Below are 8660 nucleotides of genomic sequence, written 5' to 3'. Positions count from 1 at the left end.
ATTCCATAGTTCTAGAGATCGGATTTCACTCAAAACTAACCAAATGACTCCTCCCACCATATTATGATGTTGCCCAAGTTTTGGGCTCGATTTGAACTCAATAGGTGTAAAAAATTGGACAATTCAAGTTCAAAGGCAGTTCGTTCCTAATTGGAGTGGTTGGTATTTTGGGTAGTTCTAGAGATCGGATTTCACTCAAACTTAACCAAATGACTCCTTCCACCATATTACGATGATGCCCAAGTTTTGGGCTAGATCCGAAGTCAATAGGTATAAGAAATTGGACAATTCATGTTCAACGGCAGTTCGTTCCTAATTGGAGTGGTTGGTGTTTTGGGTAGTTCTAGAGATCGGATTTCACTCAAACTTAACCAAATGACTCCTCCCACCATATTATGATGTTGCCCCAGTTTTGGGCTTGATCCGAAATCAATAGGTGTAAGAAATTGGACAATTCAAGTTCAAAGGCAGTTCGTTCCTAATTGGAGTGGTTGGTGTTTTGGGAAGTTCTAGAGATCGGATTTCACTCAAACTTAACCAAATGACTCCTTCCACCATATTATGACGATGCCCATGTTTTGGGCTTGATCCGAAATCAATAGGTGTAAGAAATTGGACAATTCAAGTTCAAAGGCAGTTCGTTGCTAATTGGAGTGGTTGGTGTTTTGGGTAGTTCTAGAGATCGGATTTCACTCAAACTTAACCAAATGACTCCTCCCACCATATTCTGATGTTGCCCAAGTTTTGGGCTCGATCCGAAATCAATAGGTATAAGAAATTGGACAATTTATGTTCAAAGGCAGTTCGTTCCTAATCGGACTGGTTGGTGTATTCCATAGTTCTAGAGACCGGATTTCACTCAAAACTAACCAAATCACTCCTCCCACCATATTATGATGTTGCCCAAGTTTTGGGCTCGATCCGAAATCAATAGGTATAAGAAATTGGACAATTTATGTTCAAAGGCAGTTCGTTCCTAATCGGACTGGTTGGTGTATTCCATAGTTCTAGAGATCGGATTTCACTAAAAACTAACCAAATGACTCCTCCCACCATATTATGATGTTGCACAAGTTTTGGGCTTGATCCGAAATCAATAGGTGTAAGAAATTGGACAATTCAAGTTCAACGGCAGTTCGTTCCTAAGCGGACTGGTTGATGTATTCCATAGTTCTAGAGATCCGATTTCACTCTAAACTAACCAAATGAATCCTCCCACCATATTATGATGTTGCCCAAGTTTTGTGCTCGATCCGAAATCAATAGGTATAAGAAATTGGACAATTCAAGTTCAACGGCAGTTGGTTCCGAATTGGAGTGGTTGGTGTTTTGGGTAGTTCTAGAGATCGGATTTCACTCAAACTTAACCAAATGACTCCTCCCACCGTATTTTGATGTTGCCCAAGTTTTGGGCTCGATCCGAAATCAATAGGTATAAGAAATTGGACAATTCAAATTCAACGGCAGTTCGTTCCTAATTGGAGTGGTTGGTGTTTTGGGTAGTTCTAGAGATCGGATTTCACTCAAACTTAACCAAATGACTCCTCCCACCATATTATGATGTTGCCCAAGTTTTGGGCTCGATCCAAAATCAATAGGTGTAAGAAATTGGACAATTCATGTTCGAAGGCAGTTTGTTCCTAATTGGCCTATTTGAACTTCCAGCAGCTAATTAGCCTATTTGAACTTCCAATTTGGCAATGGCAGCTTGTGTAGTTTGCTGGAAATTGGATTGGTTGATTGCCATCTGCTTAACTTTATCCTCCAATGATGATGTTTGTTGTGGCTTTTGGAATGAAGGGGGATTGGCTTGATTCTGAGTATTCCTCCATGAAAAGTTTGGATGATTCCTCCAACCTGGATTATAACTTTGAGAGTATGGATCATTTCTTGGACCTTGGTTGTAGGAATTTACCAACTTAGCTTGCTCTAGCACAAATTCTGGATATCCAGCCCCAAGTGGACAAGCTATGGTAGCATGGTCAGGAGTTTCGCAAATACTACACACTTCCTTCGGATGGCTTCTTGAGTTTAATGCAAGAAGAGCATCTAGCTTTTGTTCTAGTTTTGAAATCTGCACACTAGAAGCATCATTAGAACCACTAATAACACGTTTACCTCTTGTATCCGTATGTTGGGTCTCCATTGCTATCTCCTCAAAGAGTTCGTATGTTTCTTCTGGAGTTTTGGTTTTAAAAGAACCACCTGCAAAATTGGTGACTATATTATGACTAGAAGGGGTTAGTCCTTCATAAAACATACGCATTTGAAGCTTCAATGGAATCCCATGATGAGGACATTGGTTGAGCAGCCCATTGAATCTCTCCCATGCTTCACAAAACGATTCATCATCTTGCTGTGCAAATAACAAGATCTTATCCCTAAGCATGTCGGTCTTTTGCGTGGAGAAGTATTTCTCCAAGAACTTTTTTTGAATGGCAGCCCATGTAGTGAGTGAACCAGGCTTCAAAGAATTCAACCAATATTTCGCCTTATCCTTCAAAGTGTATGGAAACACTCTCATTCGAAGTTGATCTTCTGTCACACCTGTCAAGGGAAAAGAACTCACAACATTAAAAATATCCTTTATATGAGTTAATGGATCTTCATTAGGTAAACCATAAAAGGAAGGCAGCATATTAAGATGAGAAGATTTAAGCTCATAATTTCGAGCTACAGTGGGCAGCAAAATGCTTGAAGGAGATGCTGGAATTGTTGGGATATCAAGTTCTCCCATGAACTCATTGGCAACCATCTCTTCTTCTTCTTCTTGGTCTGAACTTGCTTCCGAATTTGAAGGTGAAGAACCAGGAAGTTCAGTGTGGAGAGCAATACTTGTAAATGTGGCAAGAGCTTGCTCTTTTGCAGTTGACAACTCTCTTTCTAGACGATTATGAACTTCAGAGATCACTCGGTTGGGTTGCAACGATGGTCCTGCGTTCAAAGATCTGGAGCGTTGGAACGAAGACCTCACTTGTTCAAGGAACGGTCTTTTAGACATAAACTACCTGAAACAGAAAATTAGATTAATTAGAAACACTAAAAAGAATAGGGTAACCTTGGGCACATAACCAGGGAAGAACTTTCGTTCAGTCCCCGGCAACGGCTCCAAAATTTGTTGTTAATTATTATGTTAACTCGCAATTGTACAGGGCAATTAGTAATATAGCAAGACAAGTACGAGGTCGTACCCACGAAGACTGAGAAGTTCAAATTAGTTATGTACGTATATTACCGAATTCAAGAAGTTAGGAAGTTAAGTCTAAAACAGAAATTAAAGTGAGAGTGATAGTGATTGTGAAAGGAAGTGAGCAAACTGAAATTGCAAATGAAAGCAAATAAACAAGTGTAACAAAGAGTGGTTTTAAGAGTTGGAAAACAGATTTGGAGACTAGGGCATTCGAATCACCATAACAATTCAATTCTGGGTTATATGGAGTCAAGTAACAAGTCTAATTCAGATTCAAAGATTGATTCTAGCTAAAGTATGATTAGGCCATGGTGTTTGGTCCTAACCTTGTGTTCCTAATTCCCTAATTTGATCATTTGTTGTCTAACCTAAAATTAAGCATTAGGAACCCATTAAGCATAGAAGAACAATTTAAACAACCAAGCATGTATCTAATCCCTGTTGTCGAATGTCCATACATACTTTTCCTATTCATAGTTCAATTCGAATTAAAGCATGGTGTCTACTCTTAATTCAAACCAAGATAGTTAACAAATAAGTTCTAATGGTGATCAATCATTCAAACAAGCATGTTAACTTATAAGCATAATGAATAAGAACATGAATCATGAATCAAACTTGAAACTCCAAACTTATAAACCCAGAATATTCATGTTAGGTTACATCGAAGCCCTAGTTATGGATTTAGCTACTCATAATGGAAAAGAAACTAAAATAGAAATGGGAAAACATAATGAATGCCATAAGAGTAGAAAAACCCTTTTCTGAAGTTCTTGTAGTGTCCAATGCTTCTCCAAGAGCTTCTCCACGTCTAGAAGGATGTATGAAGAATATGGAGGTGATTTGAGATGAGCTTGAGTGAGTGGTGATGGCTGAGAAAGAGGAAATTCGTAGGGAAATGGAAGGGAGGTTTTCTGGAGCTGTTTTGGTGATTTTGGGGCAGTTTAGAGTATTGGGTTGATTGCTTGAGTGTTTGGGGTTGTGGGAATGTATGAGGATGATTTCTGGATGATGGAAGTGTGGAGGATGGCTAAAGTGAATTTTGTAGCTTGAAGACTCCTCTATTTATAGGGCTAAGAGGGAGGAACATCATGATGAAATCCAACACCACCATTCCTCATTTAATACAACCCATAACTCCCACTTCATCTTGTCTATGTTAGTGTGGTTGGAATCAATCCCATCCCATACTTCTTTTGCTGCACCTCAAGCTTTCTTCACATGGGATCAAAGGTGATCAATTGTGGCTACCTTTTGCTGCCAACCCATGTGGTCTTCTTTTGGTTGTTGAACAAAAACGAGTCTTCTGAACCAGACTTGGTGTAGGAAGGCCAGAGGTTTCAAAACTTATCCAATGGGGCTCAAATTTTGGATATGTTATACTAGACACCCAATTGAACAACTTCTATGAAGAATGTCTCCTCATCCGAATTGTGCAGATTGCTGAAATGAGACCTGCAAGGTGACTTACGAAACTGGACTGACAAGAAGTGTGGCCCAACTTTGGTTTTGTCTTTAAGCTCTTGCTCTTATCCCAATCAGCCCTTAACATGCATGGATTGCATCAAATGTGATCTCTTGCTATCTTAACCTACAAAACACACAAACAGAGGTAAGTGACTCAAAATAAAGAGAAACTAAGCAAAATCACTAAGTAAAGAAGGCAAGCAAGTGTACGAAATTATGGACTTATCAAAACAGAAAACGGATTAAAAGCACAAGTTTAACTCAATATCATAACCAAATCATAAGCTAGAAGGGTACAAAATGATATACAATTATGAACCGATCATTGGTGTTTTGGGTAGTTCTAGAGATCGGATTTCACTCAAACATAACCAAATGACTCCTCCCACCATGTTATGATTTTGCCCAAGTTTTGGGCTCGATCCGAAATCAATAGGTATAAGAAATTACACAATTCAAGTTCAACGGCAGTTCGTTCGAAATTGGAGTGGTTGGTGTTTTGGGTGGTTCTAGAGATCGGATTTCACTTAAACTTATCCAAATGACTCCTCCCACCGTATTATGATGTTGCCCAAGTTTTGGGCTCGATCCGAAATCAATAGGTGTAAGAAATTGGACAATTTATGTTCAAAGGCAGTTCGTTCCTAATCGTAGTGGTTGGTCTATTCCATAATTCTAGAGATCGGATTTCACTCAAAACTAACCAAATGACTCCTCCCACCGTATTATGATGTCGCCCAAGTTTTGGGCTCAATCCGAAATCAATAGGTGTAAGAAATTGGGCAATTCAAGTTCAAAGGCAGATCGTTCGTAATTGGAGTGGTTGCTGTTTTGGGTAGTTCTAGAGATCGTATTTCGCTCAAACTTAACCAAATGACTCCTCCCACCATATTATGATGTTGCCCAAGTTTTTGTCTCGATCCGAAATCAATAGGTATAAGAAATTGGACAATTCAAGTTCAACGACAGTTTGTTCCTAATTGGACTTGTTGGTGTTTTGGGTAGTTCTAGAGATCATATTTCACTCAAACTTAACCAAATGACTCCTCCCACCATATTATGATTTTGCCCAAGTTTTGGGCTCGATCCGAAATCAATAGGTATAAGAAATTGGACAATTCAAGTTCAACGGCAGTTCGTTCCTAATTGGAGTGGTTGGTGTTTTGGGTAGTTCTAGAGATCGGATTTCACTCAAACTTAACCAAATGACTCCTCCCACCATATTATGATGTTGCCCCAGTTTTGGGCTCGGTCCGAAATCAATAGGTGTATGAAATTGGACAATTCAAGTTCCAAGGCAGTTCGTTCCTAATTCGAGTGGTTGGTGTTTTGGGAAGTTCTAGAGATCGGATTTCACTCAAACTTAACCAAATGACTCCTCCCACCATATTATGATGTTGCCCAAGTTTTGGGCTCGATCCGAAATCAATAGGTGTAAGAAATTGGACAATTTATGTTCAAAGGCAGCTCGTTCCTAATCGGAGTGGTTGGTGTATTCCATAGTTCTAGAGATCAGATTTCCCTCAAAACTAACCAAACGACTCCTCCCACCATATTATGATGTTGCCCAACTTTTGGGCTCGATCCGAAATCAATAGGTGTAAGAAATTGGACAATTTATGTTCAAAGGCAGTTCGTTCCTAATCGGAGTGGTTGGTGTATTCCATAGTTCTAGAGATCAGATTTCACTCAAAACTAACCAAATGACTCCTCCCACCATGTTATGATGTTGCCCAAGCTTTGGACTCGATCCGAAATCAATAGGTGTAAGAAATTGGACAATTCATGTTCAAAGGCAGTTCATTCCTAATTGGAGTGGTTGGTGTTTTGAGTAGTTCTTCATATCGGATTTCACTCAACACACACTTCCCATTCTTATGATTGAGGTTGCCATCTCTCTCCATTTTTATTAAGCTGTCATAAATTGCTAAAACCAACACACAAACTTGAAATGGAATTAAAAGGATTAGGAAATAAAAACTAAGATGAAAAGGAAAATCAACACACATCCAATTCCATGCTTCAGAGCAAGAAACACCAATGGGTTGTGTAAGCTGGGACTTAAACCCAGTTCTCTTGCTTGTTGGGCAATTGTCCTTTTCTGTTGGACTACAAACACAACTTGTCCATTAACGTCATTAACTTTAAAACATGAAACTGTCCAGTTAAGAAAAAAAATAAAATAAAGTAGGAAAACCAAATAGAATCTAACAATGTTACCAATTCCCCGGCAACGGCGCCAAAAATTTGTTGCGTCGATTCAGCTGCACCAAAATGGATTCAACTGCATCCTCAACTTGTGATACTCGCAAGTGCACGAGCCGTTCGGTAGTATAGCATATGTAAGTGCGAGGTCGATTCCACAGGGATTGGTGATTGAATAATCCAATTCAGTTTTCCTATACAAAACAGAAGAACAAGAAAGAAAATAAATAAAACAAGAAAGAAAGAAAATAAAATAACTCAAGTAGATAAGTTCCCAAGTTCAATTAGATTAACGGATTGATTCTAGCTAAAGTATGATTAAGCCATGGTGTTTGGTCATAACCTTGTGTTCCTAATTCCCTAATTTGATCATTTGTTGTCTAACCTAAAATTAAGCATTAGGAACCCATTAAGCATAGAAGAACAATTTAAACAACCAAGCATGTATCTAATCCCTGTTGTCGAATGTCCATACATACTCTTCCTATTCATAGTTCAATTCGAATTAAAGCATGGTGTCTACTATTAATTCAAACCAAGATAGCTAACATGCAAGCCTAAATGGTGATCAATCATTTAAACTAGCATATTAACTTATAAGCATAATGAATAAGAACATAAACCATAATTGAAACTTGGAAACTAATTAAACTTGAATACTTAAGAAAGAATGTACATTACAAATAAAATTAAAGTAGAACTTGAAAACTTGAAGGAAAATTTAGTAAAATCATTTTGTTACAACAATTGACAACTTGAAAGGAAACTAAGAGAATTTGAGGGAGAGAAGGGAAGGGAGCTCTAGAGAAGTGTTTGAGAGCTCCCCCCCTTGGAGTGTGCTTTATGAAGCTTGTAGACTTCTCTATTTATAGGGCTAAGAGGGAGGAACATCATGATGAATTCCAACACCACCATTCCTCCTTTAATACAACCCATAACTCCCACTTCATCTTGCCTATGTTAGTGTGGTTGGAATCAACTCCATCCCATACTTCTTTTGTTGCACCTCAAGCTTTCTTCACATGTGATTGCTGGTTTCTTCTTTTAGCATGGAGCTTTGGCTCTTTATTTGCTGCCAACCCATGTGCTGCTAGTCTTTGTTGCTGGCTAATAAAGTTCTTTTGCAGCACATGTGTTACTGGAAAAACGAATCCTCCTGAGCAGGGTTCAGTGTTGGATGGGCTGAGGACTCTAGATATGTTCAATTGGGCTGAAATTTGGATATGTTATACTAGACACCCATTGGAACAACCTCTATGAACAATGTCTTCCCATCTGAGCAATACAAGTGTACATTTTGGGCCTTGCAAGTTGACTGCCGAAAATAGACTGGAATTGACTTCATTGCAGTCAGCTTGTGGGCTTGTTTTGGGCTTGATCTTCCCTCCTACAAAATCTGGAAAAATCTGGATCTTGAAGCTCTTTGAATTATCTTTCCAAGCATATGCAGCCCAGCTCAAGGAAAAATTGGAAAGCCCTTCAAATGTCATTTTTGGCCCAGTAACGCAGATGCTGCCGAATTTGACCTTAAGTTGCCAAAACTTGTATAACTTTCTCTAAAGAGGGCCTTGGACAATTTATGTTCAAAGGCAGTTCGTTCCTAATCGGAGTGGTTGGTGTATTCCATAGTTCTAGAGATCGGATTTCACTCAAACTCAACCAAATGACTCCTCCCACCATATTATGATGTTGCCCAAGTTTTGGGCTCGATCCGAAATCAATAGGTGTAAGAAATTGGACAATTCAAGTTCAAAGGCAGTTCGTTCCTAATTGGAGTTGTTGGTGTTTTGGGTAGTTC

At 38.9% G+C, this 8660-nt stretch overlaps 1 non-coding gene across 1 annotated transcript; it reads left to right on the top strand.

The window, feature by feature from the left end:
• The first annotated feature begins 2282 nt into the window (after positions 1-2282).
• On the top strand, positions 2283-2389 carry LOC148295692 (small nucleolar RNA R71). Its single transcript, XR_015834973.1, has one exon. It is a non-coding gene; the product is annotated as a small nucleolar RNA R71 (small nucleolar RNA).
• Positions 2390-8660: the final 6271 nt, after the last annotated feature.

Source organism: Prunus avium, chromosome 3 (genome assembly GCF_965620075.1).
Source record: "Prunus avium chromosome 3, drPruAviu1.hap1.1, whole genome shotgun sequence".
In the NCBI taxonomy this organism is placed as follows: domain Eukaryota; kingdom Viridiplantae; phylum Streptophyta; class Magnoliopsida; order Rosales; family Rosaceae; genus Prunus; species Prunus avium.
Note: the sequence above shows the minus strand (reverse complement) of the source record. Positions and strands in the feature narration are given on the sequence as shown.